The sequence below is a fragment of the Sphaerodactylus townsendi genome, linkage group LG07, assembly GCF_021028975.2.
Source record: "Sphaerodactylus townsendi isolate TG3544 linkage group LG07, MPM_Stown_v2.3, whole genome shotgun sequence".
Lineage (NCBI taxonomy): Eukaryota > Metazoa > Chordata > Lepidosauria > Squamata > Sphaerodactylidae > Sphaerodactylus > Sphaerodactylus townsendi.
This window is the reverse complement of record NC_059431.1, coordinates 113,325,813-113,342,206: the sequence shown is the minus strand read 5'-3', so window position 1 is coordinate 113,342,206 and position 16,394 is coordinate 113,325,813. Positions and strand designations below refer to the sequence as shown.

Here is a 16,394-nt window from a genome sequence, read left to right as displayed (position 1 = left end):
CTAATTGAGTCCGCTTTTCCATCTCCACGCCCTCGCCTCTCTGAGAGGCATACTGCCTTTGAACGTGAAGGTTCCATATAGCAATTGTGACTAATAATGTAACTCCCTGAACTGGGTTAATCCCTTTCAGGTACTGCAATTCATTGATTCTCAGCCTTTCGTACCTTTTATCTCACCAGTCTCTATCAAAGAATCTGTGTGTTTCACTATTGCTGTGTTCAGATTTGTGAGTTGAGGCATTTTTTATAATGTGATGATGATTTAGAAGTGACCTGGTGCAAAAAAATTTTGGGGGGGTCGTGGTGGGGTGGCTGCCCATGGGGGGGCATCCAACTCAGCTTTTGCCCAGGGCTCAGGTTTGCCTAGGTACATCTCTGCCCCCTTTGCTGAGGGGGGGCTGGCGAGGGAACCTGTTACTAAAATTTTTGGATCCCACCACTGGGCACTCAGTCTCAAAAAGGTTCACCATCACTGACCTAGAACAGCGAATTCATAATTGGGGGAAGAAGCAAATATGCCAGCTATGAAAAAGGTCTGTTGCTCCAGTCAGCAAACAAGTCTCAGGAAAGTTTCAAGAGCTTTACTGGAATTGTGTCAGCCCAAGATTCAGGAAGCCAAAGCTGGCACTTTGTCTCTTGAGCCCCAGTACATACCTGAACATTTGCCACATGGCTCATCCCGTATTCACCTCCATTGTGATCCCAACGGCGATTTATGCTAGCAAGACCTGGAAGGCATCAACAAGTATCAACCACAGGCTCAACGTCTTCCGACAGAAGTGCCTACGCCAAATCCTGAAGATCTGATATTGTGACCACACAACTAACAAAGAGGTGCTCCGAAGGAGCGGCGTGTGCAAACTCCATACCGTTGTTGCACACAGTAGACTTTGACTGGTTGGCCACGTCCTTCGCATGGAGAACGGTTGGATTTCAAAGACGGCAATGAGGTGGATACCTTCTGATGCCGAATGACAGCAAGGATGTCCCCACAGTACCTGGAGCAGAACATTCGAGCAAGACCTGAAGGCATATACCTGAACATTTGCCACATGGCTCATCCCGTATTCCCCCCTCCCTCGCATTCCCAAAACATCAGCATAATAAAGACGATGAGAAAGGAGCAGTGTTATGGTGGCGACAGACCCTTCCCTCCTTCAGGAAGCTGAAGATAAGGAAAGCGGTATGCCTGATTCACTAGTTACAAGCAAGCATAACAGAAAACCTTCCCAGCTTCGGGCAACGAAAATGGAGGGCCAACTGTGGTCTTGGTGCGGACGTGCGAGATACCAGGCCAAGCATGGCTCAGGTCTGACAGAAATATAAGCAATTAAAAGCGTATCAAATTTTACGTTTTTATGTCTTGGCCTGGAACTTTAAAATATTCAGTTTTGGTACCAGGTGCTGGGAAAGGGCTTCTAATGACACGGTGTTATGATTATATATACAACATAGATGAACTTTAACATTTATTATTTACTCAAACTCTATCAGGTGTAATTTATTAGACACCACAAATTGCTTTTTTTTGGTGCATCGTTTATTCGATTTCATTTTCTGCACCGTCCCCTGTTTTTTTTCTTGAAAAACAAACTGCAGAACAGCATGATACCTTTCATTAGGAACAACCAAACGACACACAACTGTGTGTGAAGTTTTGAGTCCACTAGCTGACTTGCTGTTGATTGTCATCTGGTTGGCCCTAATAAAAGCTTTTTCTCCTATAATATTGGAATTCAGGAGCAACCTATGAAATTGTTCCAAAATATTTTATTTCATTCCATTTTTAAACTGCCCTCCCCCGGAGGGCTCAGGGAATAGGCTTGGGAAAGAAGATATTTCATTGCTCAGTGAGTAATTAAACTGTGTAATTCACTACCAGAGGAGATAGTGAGGGCCTCAATCATAGATATCTCTAAAAGGGGGTTAGACCAGTGGTGGGATCCAAAAATTTTAGTAACAGGTTCCCATGGTGGTGGGATTCAAACAGTGGCGTAGCGCCAAAGGGACTGGGAGGGGCACGACGGGGGTGTGGCCGGGCATTCCGGGGGTGGGGCATTGCTGGGCAGGGCTGTGGCAAGGACGCAGCCACTGTGGCGGTCCTTGGGCGGGAAACTAATGCATGCAGGTGCAGGCTGCCATGCACACCGGTGCACCTCCTGCAAGACTGCTTCAAGTTCTGCGTGCTACTGCTAAGGAGCGGAGGAGGGGCGCAACTAAGGCAAAAATCATGTGGCAAAACCACCAATTGGTAACCCCCTCTCGGCACACACAAATAATTAGTAACCTACTCTCGGGAACCTGTGAGAATCTGCTGGATCCCACCTCTGGGTTAGACTAATTCATGGAGGAAAGAGGAAGAAGAAGAGTTAGGTTTATACCCCGCTTTTCTCTACAGCAAGGAGTCTCAAAACAGCTTAAAAGGATCTGCACTGTGTTACTGAAGTTAACCTGTTAATTCAGTAATAGACTGCGGAAGTGGTAGTGCAGGAGTAAAACAGGAATGCTACCTCATACGTTGTAAGCAGGAGTTACAGTTCACCACTGAAGAAGTCTTCACGAAAAAGCTATTTTCAAACCGCGGACTGTGTTCTGGTTGGACCCATGAAAACAATTTTATAGCAGGCTATTTATGACCCAAGACTTCCTTCTTCCTAGCGTTGTCTCACCAATGCAGGGTCTGTTGCTCAGATTTTTAAACGCCACTTCTCTCGATCGAGCGCATTGTCTGGTTGCAGGCCCGTAACTTCCAGATCCGCATTGATGGTATCTTGGCCATCATTGTTTTTGGCTGTCAAAGTGGTCACTGGCCAGTAACCTCGATGTGATAGGCAATGCTGGTGAGAGTGTCTGGGGCTGCTCGTCAGACATGGCTAAACCAGCGCAGGCGCCTCTCTGTCATTTTTGTCTCGACGGGCGTGATGTCAAATTGTTATTGGACCATGTAGTTGGTGATGTCATTGAGGATGGATACACCCAGTGTCCAGTGAATCATGTGCCTTTCCATGGCGTGGAGTCGTCACTCAGCTGCTTTCATTACGGGCCAGCACTCTGACCCATACAGTGCTATGGGGTGGACAATTTATTTATGATTCATGACTCAAGATGCAAGCTATCTGAGTCTTACAAGCTTTGTGCAGAGTATTAGATGATTTCAACTCATTAATCCAGTGCTACCGTGTTTCCCCCAAAATAAGACAGCGTCTTATATTAATTTTTGCTCCCAAAGATGCGCTATGTCTTATTTTCAGGGGATGTCTTATTTTTCCGCTCCACAGCTGCATGCTCTGGTGTTCTGTTCTTTGGGCATGCTTCCAAACAAAAACTTTGCTACGTCTTACTTTTGGGGGATGCCTTATATTTCACACTTCAGCAAAACCTCTACTACGTCTTATTTTCACGGGATGGCTTATATTCGGGGAAACAGAGTATATTTTGCTATTCATTCTTTAAGGATCGGGAGACATCCCGTTTGTGCCTAAATGCAACCTTATCTTGTTTGGTTAATTGCCACCAGTTTCTCGTTGTTAATACCAACTTGTGTCAGTGTTGATTTTGTTGTGTATGTCTTTTAATGTTTATATGAAAGCACCAGACACTAATTAAATTTGCACCTGCACTTTAATCCTCCATTGTAATTTGTGGCCAGTGGGCATAGTGTTTTATTCTGTTCTCCAGGTTACACACAATGCCCGCACCTGGTGTATTTGATATTTTGTTACCACATGACTATACCACATCAGAATTCCACATGTGCTCACAGGCTGAAAAAGGTTAGATGATTTCTTTAGCTGCAATAATTGGAAGGATTCCCATGCATAGAGGCAGTGACTTAAAGAAAGGAGAGAAAAACCATGGGATGGAGTTCAGTGGTGGGATCCAAAAATTTTAGTAACAGGTTCCCATGGTGGTGGGATTCAAACTGCGGCGTAGCACCAATGGGGCTGGGCAGGGCACGACGGGGGCATGGCCAGGCATTCCGGGGGTGGGGCATTCCTGGGCGGGGCTGTGGCAAGGATGCAGCCGCTGCACCAGTCTTTGGGCGGGAAACGAATGCACAAAGGCGCAGGCTGCCACACACGCCGGTGCACCTCGTGCTAGACTGCTTCAAGTTCTGCGCACTACTGCTGAGAGGAGGGGCATAACTAAGGCAAAAATCATGTGGCAAAATCACCAATTAGTAACCCCCTCTTGGCACACACAAATAATTAGTAACCTATTCTCGGGAACCTGTGAGAACCTACTGGATCCCACCTCTGATGGAGTTGTTATCTTCAAGGCCTGGTCAAGGTCTTTCAAGAAGCACCTGGAAACTCTTGGAAGAAGAGGCAGGGCTACATTCAGCAGAAATAACGAATCACCATTGTTTGAAGCCTGAAGAACAGAGTCTAGATCCTGACCTCGGTTATAGAAAAACTGGTTTCCAGGACCTTCTAAACAGATCAGACAACTTTAATCCAGTCTCGTTCTGGTTTGCTGGGTTCTGAAGGGCTGGGACATACGTGGGGGAAAGTCCATCAGGGAAGCCTTCTGCAAATAGAAATGTCTGCTAAAAACTGCACCTTTCCGGTTAGCTCGATTGCAAAACAGCTGCGCTGTTTCCACACTGTTCTCAGCACGGTCCATTTGCATTGTGGGGCAATAAATGGAGGGGGAAACCTTCCAGAGCATGGGCACTTCCTTTTCGATATTGCTTCTAAAGGCAGATGACAGATGAACAGACAAGGGAGAACAAAGAGGACACCAAACAGGCAGAGGTTCAGATCATGTGACTGGACTGATTGATCTCCGAGTGACAGAACAGGGTGATGAGTCATGATTTAAAAACAGGTTGTACTGGACCTATGAGAAGAGTGACTAGCGGTTTTGGGCTTGTATTCATCTAGCTTTCATCTTCGCACTGGCACTAGGGGTTACTGGCAAGTCTTGTGTAAATCTGTGCTTTGTCGATTCTGCGTTGTTTCCAGCTTCACTATTAGGACAGTGAAAGGACAATTTGTGTGAAGGAGAAGTTGCAAAATGGTGTAGGGCCAGGATAGCCCTTGACAGAGCTTGGAAACTGAGAATGGCCAGCCATGGATGGGAGACCACCAAGGAAGAACGGGGCTGCTAGCAAGAGAAAGGCAACCGCAAGCCACTACTGCTCATCCTTTGTACTGAAATCCCTTTGATAAGCACATAGCAAAAGCTCTGCCAGGTTTAAATAAACCAGTTCCATTAAGATTTCTCAGACCGTTTCCCCACTTACCATGAGCCCCCTATGCCATGCACTTACCTCTCAGCTGCAAGGCCATTTCTGGTGCGCTACTGGCTTCCCCACGCGAGCGTAATTGGGGTCATCAAAAAGGCACCGCTTTTGAAGAGCTTGCAGGAATGACGCGTGCTGAGGGGGCGCAACAGCAGCAGCGTCGGGGCTGCTGCGTTGTCGCTGCCCCTGTAGTGGGGAGTGCCAGGGAACCTCGCGCTACTTGGCTACAGTAGCGCGCAGCAGAAGGTAAGTGGGAAAACGCCCTCAGTTTCAAAATTTTATTATTCGAGGCTGCAGCATCGGGAGATCTCCTGTGAGTTTCAGGGAGGAGTCTCAGAGCTCTATTGTTCGTAAACATGACTTATACCTTAGACCCTCCCAAGCAACTCTTCCAACATTATTCATTGGTTGGGCTGTGAAGACATATAGACGGCCTGTCATGCTCTTAATCTTTCCTCCCTCCCGTAGCTCACCTTTGCTTTCCTTATTTGGGCATACTCTTTATGTCATACCTCTGCCCTGTACCAGGATTTTGGTTGCTATATCAACCAAGTCTGTTTCCTTTTTCTCCCTCTATTATCTCTTTTGGCCTTTTAATTTTAAGCATTCCCTTGCATATCTAAGGGGTATCTATGTGGATTCCTTGTATATCTAAGGGTATCTATGAGATTGAGATACGTTCCTAACCCAATGTAACTGCTTAAAACAACAAATCAATGTTGCTAAAGATATATATAACCAGCTCAGAGCTACATGTAACCACTCACCAGTCTAGGAGCAGTGGTTCCTAAACTTATTTGGCCTACCATGCCCCTGTTCCAGAAAAAAAAAAAAAATATTGCACCCTCTGGAAATTATTATTTTTTTTAAAAATTTTACACCAGCAATTAAAACAGAAAGATATATGTATTATCAATGTTTTCTACTCTGTGGCCAGGTCACCGCCTCCATGGATCGCTGCAGCACTCCACCTAGGGGCAGTAATGCCCACTTTGGGAATCACTGATCTAGAGCATCTACCTTTCCCTTTGGATCTTTACTTTTATGGCTTCACATGCTTTGTAGATTACTAGGCTTCCCCTGACACCCTGGTCCCATGAGAAAAAAGAATTACATCCGTTATTTCATGGGACAGGAAGCCATGTGGCTTTTTCCTACTATCTTCTGCCAACCTTGGGGTGCCTCAGCTCCAGAGTCTGTTTTCCACAACCTCTTGGGAAAGCAGGAGGGGGGGGGGCTTGCAGTGGGGATAAAGGGGATGGCAAATGCCAGGTTTGTCAGAACTGGTTTTGCCAAGGTTCGATACTTCGATGCCTCATCAATAAACGCTACTGATCAATACCACAGAGTCTGTTTATTGGCTTAAGGCTCTGAGACCTAACATGAACCCCTACAAGTGGCAAATCATTTTGTAGGGGTTTGGCCGCCCATCATTGGGTTGGTTAGCTACATCAGTATGCTGATGACACTCACCTGTGCATATCCTTATCCTAATCTTCTGGTGATGCAGTAGAGGTCCTGAATCTCTGACTGCCTGACGGGGTTAAAAGTGGACAAATGAAACCATGAAAAGACAAAGGTAATGCTGATTGGGAAGGAGGAGGCCTTGAAGGACATTGCGGTTTCCACTTGTCAAGAGACAAGCCATCTTACAGGAAATTTCCCAGCGCCAGTCTCTAGGGAGTTCCCACATCGTCTCTCTGTTTCCTGCTCTGCAGATGTTGGGTCATCATCCTGCCTATTCTTCTGGCAGTTACTCTTCAAGGTTATTTATCAAGGCTGTGAAATCTGTTATGGGAAAGGGAACTCATTCTCACTGTGGAAAGTACCATGAACTCTGCCCAGTGATTGGTTGAGGAGGTCAGAAGGTTGTGACTCTTGTTTTTCTATAAGTGGAGTTAGAGAGAAAACTCCTTATCTCTTTAGCCCATTCTTTCTTCTCCTCTTCACTGCCAAAAGACATTTGGATTATTCTCTGGAACTCTTTGCTTTTGAGAACCAACAGTGCTGTGTTACAACTCCAGTAAGTAAGACAGCTAGCCAGATCTGTTATTTTTGTGTATTTCACTGCCACTGAACTATATGACTTTTGTTGAAGGCTTCTTATCATGGTCGGTCGGAATCACTTAGGGGTGTTAGTGGGTTTTCTGGTTGTAATGCAAACTACATGTTCTAGTACAACATACAACAAGCCTTTTATTGGCAGTGCAAAAAACAGGGACAGCTTTTCAAAGCCATACCTTAGTAGCATTTTCTCCTGATAGTTCGCTTCAGCATCTGTGGCTGGCATCTTCAGACCTCTGACTCTGAAGATGCCTGAAGATGCCAGCCACAGATGGCAGTGAAACATCAGGAGAAAATACTCACTGGAACATGGCCTTACAAACCCTAGAAAACTCCATTAACACTCCTATATATCTTCAGTAGTGGCATTCTTTTGAGCATCTCCAGATGTTATGGACTACAATTCCCATCAGCCCCTGCCAGCATGGCTCAATTGGCCGTGCTTGGCAGGGGCTGATGGGAAATCTGTAGCCTCATAAACAGTCTGGAGTGCCAAAGGTCTCAGCTTCCCACGGCTATATATCTTTTTTGAATTTCTTTAATAAAGTCTTCTTTTGTTTTTTGATGTAAGTTACTTGGGGAATCACTGTGACCAAACCCAGGTAAAACTTAGTTATGTTAATATGCCAAGGGAGGATCAACCTTGAAACCACTTTTGATGGAGTTCACACCTAAGACCCTTGTGGACTTTGAAGTTGTAAAGTCTTGGGGATGTACTGGAACCAACTTTATTAATGGAGAAGCCAGGCCTGGCACATGGATATGGCTTACCTGGCCACCTGGATCTATGCCATGGAGACACTTAGACAAGGCTACTGAAATGCATTGTATACTCAAGTCAGCAGGGGCTTCTGTGGATGCCAACCTGCAAATGGGCAAAATCAGTAATTGCCCATACATATGCTTTCTCCATTGCACTTCCTGCTTTGTGAAATAGTTTGCCCAAGATAGTCAGGAAAACCCCCATTCTCCTGGCCTTCTGTGTGCTATGAAGCAGAACCTCCATCAGAGAGCTTTTTTTCTGGCACAGGTAATAGCTGCTGCAGACTGCATAAAATGGTTTTACAAACTTGCTTGGATAAATGGTTAAGGTCTGTGGTCCATACTGCTTTGTTTAACTTATTGTAAGTAAGATTTTGTATGTGTCATTTCTGTACTTGGTTTTAATGTGGGGTCCTATGAATACTGTATATACTCGTATGCATAAGCTAATCTCGCATGCGTTTAATTCTAGGCACCTTTGAAAATCACCTTTACTGCAAGCCCAGAAACCTGGGAAAACTTATTGACTCGGGTATAAGCCGAGGGTGGGAAGCCGGGAGGCAGAGGGAGCTCCTTATTTGGGCAGTGACATCAGGGGGAGTCACTGCCCAAATAAAGATCTCCCTCTGACTGCCGGCTGGGATTGGTCAAACCCAGCCAGCCAGCAGGCAGAGGGAGCTCCTTATTTGGGCAGTGACTCCCCCTGATGTCACTGCCCAAATAAGAAGCTCCCTCTGCCTCCTGGGGTTTGAGGAAGCCCAGCCAGGCACCCAGCCAGGGTGCCTCAGGATTCCCCCTTCACCCTCCTGGGAGGGCAGCAACAAGCGGCTTCCCCGGAGGCAGGGAGGTTGTCCCGCCCCTGCCCCCAGCCTCCTTGTGATTGATAGAAAATGGTGACTCACCTATAAGCCGAGGGGGCTATTTTCAGCCTTTAATCAGGGCTGAAAAACTCGGCTTATACGCGAGTATATACGGTACTTACACTATGCTGGTGTAACCCTTTTAGTCTTAAAAGGGCCAGGCTAATGGCCACAGCAGAGCAAATTTAAAACCTGAAGATGTTTAACAAGTTGTTTATTGAGAGAAGAATGAACAGTAAGTTCAGACTGGGGATCTTAATGAACAATATGAGTAGAAATTATAACGGCTGTCCCAAATTCAGGGCAAAAGAGAAAAAAAAATCTAGTCACTCCTCTTCACAGTCACTGAGAAGCCGTTTTCCCCCTCAGTCTCACAGTTAGTGAGAAGCCAAATCTCTCTGGAGATTTGATGGCTCGCTCCAGAAGACGGCCACTCCTTTGCTAAATGCCTTTCTTCCTCTCCACAGTCTGTTTTCCCTTGGAACTTCTTATTTAGAAACATTTCGTACTATCCGGAGAAAATAAAAAAAAACTTCTCAGCTTCTTTTCTGGCTGCTTCTTTCCCTCCAAGTTCCACTCTTTCAACTGACCTGTTGTCAGGCAACTTTCCTTTCTGAAGGAAACACCGCCCTCTGGAAGGCAATGTTTCCAGGCTAAACATAACTATACTTGCTAATTGCACCCTTTACTTGTTAACAGACAATGGTTCTTTCCCCCACCCTGGACACTCCAACAGGTATATATACTCCACTTGCTTTCCCACTATCAGGTCCTCTGAAGATGCCAGCCACAGATGCAGGTGAAAGGTCAGGAGAGAATGCTGCTAGAACATGGCCATACAGCCTGGAAACCACACAGCACCCCATAACTATACTTTCAAGAGTCCTGATTAAGTACTTCTCACCAAAGTGCTTTTACAGCTGCTGCTATCAACCATTTTAATCCCTTTCAGTTTCAGCTTCTGAATGCTTCATTTGGTGTCATTTAATTGTTGCTTCCTGGTGGGAGGCTGGCAACCGAAATCCCATTCACGTCAGAGCTGGCATCATCTAGCTCACAGCCGTTTGATTCCTAATTGCTAACTGGCCTCGCTTCTCAGATTTCCTCAGCTCAACTCGGCCCCTGCATTCCTGCACCCCGTAGAGCCGGGCAACCGGATAATGGCTCTCACCTCACTAGATGTAAATGTTCTAACTTCCCCGCTTTTACCACCAGCTGGCAAGGGTGGGGGCTGGGGTGCTCAAACCATATCTTCCTTTGACTTTTCCCATTTCTCAGACCTGGCTATGAAAAATACGGTGCCTTGCCTTGCATATACCTTCGATAAAGACTACCATTATCAATATCAGAGTCTGGATTTTATAACTGATTTGCCTGCCAGCAAGGGTAAACTGGTAATCTGGGTTGTGGTGGACTTGTTTTCCAAGCAGGGCTATTTCATCCCCTGCAGAGGGTTACCCGCTGCCCATAAGTTGGCTTGGATGTTTGTAGCGCACATTTATCAAGTGCATTCTGAGCCACTGAAAATCATTTCAGAGGAAGCCGATTTGTGTCACACTTCTGGAAACATTTCCTGAAACTTTGGGGGGTACAACAGGGCCTGTCCTCAGCTTAATATGCCCCCACAGACCGGCAGGCTGAGCTCTTGAGCCAGGTTCTAGAGCAGTTTTTGCATGGTTATGTGAATTACCATCAAGACGGTGAATTCCGCAGGGCCTGTAGGACAGAGCTATTCCACCGGGCTTTTGGAGGGGCTGGCCGCGGTTCTATCGCCCCCCCCCCCACTGAAACTGAAACTAAGCTGCCTTTTTCCATCTTGGAGGGGCCCTGATTCCATCCTGGGCCCTGCCTTCTCCTCCCTTCTCCTTTGGTCTTTTGACCGGGCGCCTACGTGTGTGTTTTGACACAACCTTTGTTGCTTAATCTGTATTTATTGTTATTAATTGCTGCTGAGTTTTAATGAGTTAGATTTTATGTTATATTGATTTACTGTTCTGGAAACAGTCATGTTGTGAGCCGCCTCGAGCCCTTCGGGGATGAGGCGGCCTATAAATTTAATGAATGAATGAATGAATGAATGAATGAATGAATGAATGAATGAAAAGACACTTGGGTTGACCTATGTGTATAATAACGCTGTGCACCAATAGTCACACACTTTCTAAATAAATATTTCTTCAAGGCTAACATTTAAGTTCTTTCTAGTGGTTCCATAGTTCTAAAAAAACTAATGCATTGACTACTCAATGCCCCATTTTTGTGATTGTACTGGCTCACGATGCATAATTTGCCTTGAGTCCCTGTCAAAGAAAGGTCTCTCTCTGGTTGAAGACAGTCACATAGATTTCAGGCCAAAGACGACCAGTAGGTTATTCTTGGCTGAATGTAGCACTCTCCGGGAACATATTGGGAAAGGCAGTCCCATGACATACTTCCTCTCAGAGACACTGCTGAATCATTCTTCCTCTCAGAGACACTGCTGAATCATTTGACATGGGAATGTCAACTCAATGCATGGCAGCTGTGAAAAAGGCAAACTCTATGCTGGGGATAATTAGGAAAGGAGTTGATAATAAAACTGCAAGGATTGTCATGCCCTTATATAAAGCAGTGGTGCGACCGCACTTGGAGTACTGTGTCCAGTTCTGGTCGCCGCATCTCAAAAAGGATATCGAAGAGATAGAAAAAGTGCAGAGAAGGGCAACGAGGATGATTGAAGGATTGGAGCACCTTCCTTATGAGGAGAGGCTGCAGCGTTTGGGACTCTTTAGTTTGGAGAGGAGACGTCTGAGGGGGGATATGATTGAAGGCTATAAAATTATGCATGGGGTAGAAAATGTTGACAGAGAGAAATTTCTCTCTCTTTCTCACAATACTAGAACCAGGGGGCATTCATTGAAAATGCTGGGGGGAAGAATTAGGACTAATAAAAGGAAACACTTCTTCACGCAACGTGTGATTAGTGTTTGGAATATGCTGCCACAGGAGGTGGTGATGGCCACTAACCTGGATAGCTTTAAAAGGGGCTTGGACAGATTTATGGAGGAGAAGTCGATCTATGGCTACCAATCTTGATCCTCCTTGATCTGAGATTGCAAATGCCTTAACAGACCAGGTGCTCAGGAGCAGCAGCAGCAGGCCATTGCTTTCACCTCCTGCCTGTGAGCTCCCAAAGGCACCTGGTGGGCCACTGCGAGTAGCAGAGTGCTGGACTAGATGGACTCTGGTCTGATCCAGCAGGCTCTTTCTTATGTTCTTAAGGCCATTGCTTTCACCTCCTGCCTGTGAGCTCCCAAAGGCACCTGGTGGGCCACTGCGAGTAGCAGAGTGCTGGACTAGATGGACTCTGGTCTGATCCAGCAGGCTAGTTCTTATGTTCTTCTGTTCTTTACTTTCATTGCCGTTTCTATCATCCAGTGTGGCCCTACTCCCATTGGTCAGGAATGGTTTTTATTGGAGTTGAATTCATGATTTGTGAATGACGAGTTTGCAAATGAAGTATGTTTCAGGTTGGATTTTTTTTTCAAAAATCCCAACATTGATAACCCTGTTTGTTGACAGGATTTTCTTACCCCCCCCAAAAAAAATTGTCTGGGAAATGTTACCCCTCGGCTGAAGAAGTTAGCCTGTGATAGTTTAAACTAAAACATCCAGTGGTGGCGAACCTATGGCACAGGTGCCAGAGGTGGCACTCCTATGGCACAGGTGGTGGCGAACCTATGGCACAGGTGCCAGAGGTGGCACTCAGAGCCCTCTCTGTGGGCACGTGTGCAGAGAGCTCGTCATGTGATAATAGTACAATTATTTCAGGGAGATTATTAGCACTAAACCTAAGACCTCGTTTTGGGGAAGCAGTGTAGGTAACCCTGTTAAGCGCTGTTAAACCCCACTGATTTTCCTGAGAAGAACTAAAGCGTGATCCTTTACCTGGGAGTAAGCTTGGTTGCTGGCAATGGGGCTTGCTTCTGAGTAAACCCTCCTAGGGTCATGATTCACCCATTCGAAGCGTTGCACAGTTGCTTCAAAGCAAAGCCGCTGACTACTACCAAGCTGACTCCTGAGTAACGCGCGCCTCGGAGCCAATCGTTTTTTCTATACTAAAACCTCAGTATTCAGGTTAAATTGCCGTGTTGGCACTTTGCGACAAATAAGTGGGTTTTGGGTTGCAGTTTGGGCACTCGGTCTCGAAAAGGTTCGCCATCACTGACCTAAGATCTGCTTGAATGTCTTCTTAACATGCAACCTAAGCCAAGAAGCAGTACACGAACCCTTCTGAGAAACACTTCTCCACACAAATAGGTCTGTGCAGGATAGTCAACGGTGGCTGGGTTGACGAAGTCTGTCACCCAGGGTGAGATATTCATAGCCTGCTGTGTAAATTTTTGGTCTAGTTATTGAGAAACGATCTCAGATCTGATGTGATGTGGTTGCTGCTTTTTATGCATTATTGAAGACAGGGTATGATCTGTGTATGTGGTTGGAAGCACAGGATGCATCAATTTTGCTGACTGGGCAATGCTGATAAATACTAGCAAAGGACTGCTGAGGAGGGCAGTAGAGTCAGGAAAGCTAGATTGGGCACTTCCTGTGCCTTTCCCTTTCCGTGCTTTGGGTACTCTTGTTGCCCAGAATACTGTTCTCATGACTTCATTCAAGTCCTCTCTGTAACAGCTGATCATGATCTCTGCTACCTCTCTCCATCCAAGCTTAGAAAGGGTGATTCCGCACACGAGTAAAATAGGTTCGACCCAGTTCCCTGACAAGGGTACTAACCAAGGGATCGGGCGGTATATAAATTGAAAAAATAAATAAATAAAATAAACCTAGGTCGAAGCCATTGTTGTTCCCCACTGCAACCAGCTTGATCCCATCTCGGAGGGCGGAATCATCCTGTGCTTCTTCGCCGCTCCGTTCCAATTGGCTGCTGTTCTACAGCCATGTTCCGTCTATCCCCACACACGCTTTAAAAAAACTGCCACAGGAATGTAGGGATGAAGGTGGCGTTTTTTGATTGGCCAGCTATATGCATGCCGGAAACACTCAGCTGTGATTGGCTGAATGGGGGACTCCTGGCACCAGAGATTCCGCACTTTACTGGAATCGAGCTGAGTTCGAGCGTGGTTCCCTGAAAAAGTAGTAGTTCCCAACTGGAGTCGGAAATTTGACCATTACACAGGGCGAAGCTGGTACAAAACCACGTCAATCCCAGTGGTTGTGCGGAGCACTTAGGTCGAACACAGCTCGAACTTAGGTCGATAACGCAAGTGTGGAATCGACCATAGATAGCTAAAAATCTTTCTTTCCTGTCAGGTAGAGAATTCTCTTACAATAAAGAACTTCTATTTCTTTTCTAAAGTGACAAAACCTTGAGAACAGTGGCAGACACTCCGATGTCACTTCAGTTAAAACCCAAAAGACATCACAGATGCTCTAGGATTTACAGAAACTCTGTGGTTGCTCCACATCTTTCTTTCAGTGCTTCATTCTTCCCTATTAAGCTTCCATGGATATTTCTCTCCTCTTTCTCTTTCCGGCAAAGCCTCCTGGTCACACACTCAAGCAGACCCCTTTGCTCCAGATGGGAAAGTAACAGCCATGGCATTTCTCCTATCTGCCTGTCCCACTCTTCCTCCCAAGGAGGACACATACACCCACTCAGCCAGGGCAAGAGCATGCTATTGACTCTTTCCACCTTCATCAAAGTTCCTATTTGCCTCTTCCAGGGAATGGTATTTTCCCCCTATAGGACAACTCACAAGGAGGGGGTGAGGCATGATGGTTTGCTTTGGTAAAACAGCAAAGGAAACGTTTCCCCATCGGTACAGTGCATATCTGCTCTGAAATGCTGTGATTTTCACACAGTCCACAATCTGCTATTTGTTCCACCAACCGATCCGCCATCATTAACTGCGCTCACTGAGTTGCCATCTGGTGACAGGTAGTTCCCAAAGCTGTGTGTTGAAAAGCATCAAGCAGCCCCTAGACACATAAGTCTATCCTCCCGCAATTTTTTAACAAAATCCAACATACCAGACAGTAAAGAAAGCCACCGTGAAAGACAGGAGAACCACCCAGACAGCCATAAGAGTCATAAAAAGTTTTATTCTAAGAATGAGGAATTCAAGATGTGGATTGGGGCCTTGAAGAACTTCACAGCTGTTGTCAGGTTAAAAAAAGATTCTGCCTTCCTTTATGTCTCCTTTGGCAATTTAGAGGCCTGATGGCTTGCTGAATCTGATCCAACACGGAAGCACACGCTGTGGTTTTTCCTGCTGAAAACAATAAATAAATATTCTCACTTAAAAGAATGGAAGGCCTTTTTCACGTCCAGATTTTCCGAGGGGTCAAACCTTGTGTCTTGGAAACATTTTCTGTGAAATCATTCTTCATGCCTCGATTCTCCCCAATCACTCTCACCCCCACAATAAAAACAGAGAACGGGTATATAAATATTTTCCCACTGAAAATCACTATCCTCAACCATGGGTGTTGGGGAAAGGTACAACTTATCTAATCTACAAGTTATGGTTCAGGTTTTTTTGCAAACCCATTCAGAGTCTCTTGGAGGACATGATATTCAAAGTGTGATCAGTCAGCCCCTGTTACCAACACATTTGTTGGTGTGGTGTTAGAAGAGAAGATGACAAGAAGAGTTTGGAAACCTACAGCTCGATTGTATCCCTTCTGTTTTGGAGGTCAGACCAGCAGTGGCAGAGCTGCAAGGGGGTGGGGTAGGTGCACCACACACCATGCATGTGCCTGGGGGGCAGAAAATTGACTCCTGACCCATCCCCCCTTCCCTGCACCTCCACTTACCTTAGTTCAGACTGAAAAGTTCAGGCTGAAAAACAGCCTGGTGGAAACTACACTTTCCAGGAGACCTTGCGAGCCCCAAGGTCTCCTGGGAAGTGTCGTTCCCACCAGGACGTTTGTCAGCCTGAAGTGAACAGGCCGCTTTTCCAGCCTGAACTTTTTCAGCCTGAACTAAGGTAAGTGTAAGGGGGGCGTCCCAGGGCCCATGGGGGACAGCGGAACAAACATAGTGCGCACTGGGCACCGTTTGGCCCCGCTACACCTCTGCAGACCAGAGATTTAAAAATCTGTTCTGTTCACTATGGGCCATGTTTTCTTCCACTGGCCTTTTAATAAGGAGTTACCAGCAAAGGCTGCTCTCCCCTCCTTCACACATTTCCATCTAGTTCAGATAAGGTTCATTAAGAAAAACTGTTAGCCAATGCAAATGCAAATATCTCAAAGCAGGTGGCAATTTTTTTTTGCCTGGGTACATAAAACTTGTGGCTAGCTTGGTCATATCGCATTTTAAACATTGTAACTTTTAAGAAATGTTTCTGGATTTTAGTTTTACCTTTCAGTTTTATGGATTAACTATATTTTCCTTTTATTTTTCTATATCTATTGCAAGTTAACATTGTATTGCTTTTATTGATTCCCTTGAAGCAT

General features: G+C 45.7%; 1 protein-coding gene across 3 annotated transcripts in view; it reads right to left on the bottom strand.

Moving 5' to 3' along the window:
- Positions 1–15,015: 15,015 nt before the first annotated feature.
- The window catches only part of LOC125436916 (ovostatin-like), a 110,296-nt gene continuing 108,917 nt past the window's right edge, over positions 15,016–16,394 (bottom strand). For 2 of the 3 annotated variants that reach the window (XM_048504288.1, XM_048504290.1), the window contains exon 37: positions 15,016–15,205. The gene's annotated coding sequence lies outside the window, so the exon portion shown is untranslated. The remainder of the gene's footprint in view (positions 15,206–16,394) is intronic. The other variant, XM_048504289.1, reaches the window with a different exon arrangement.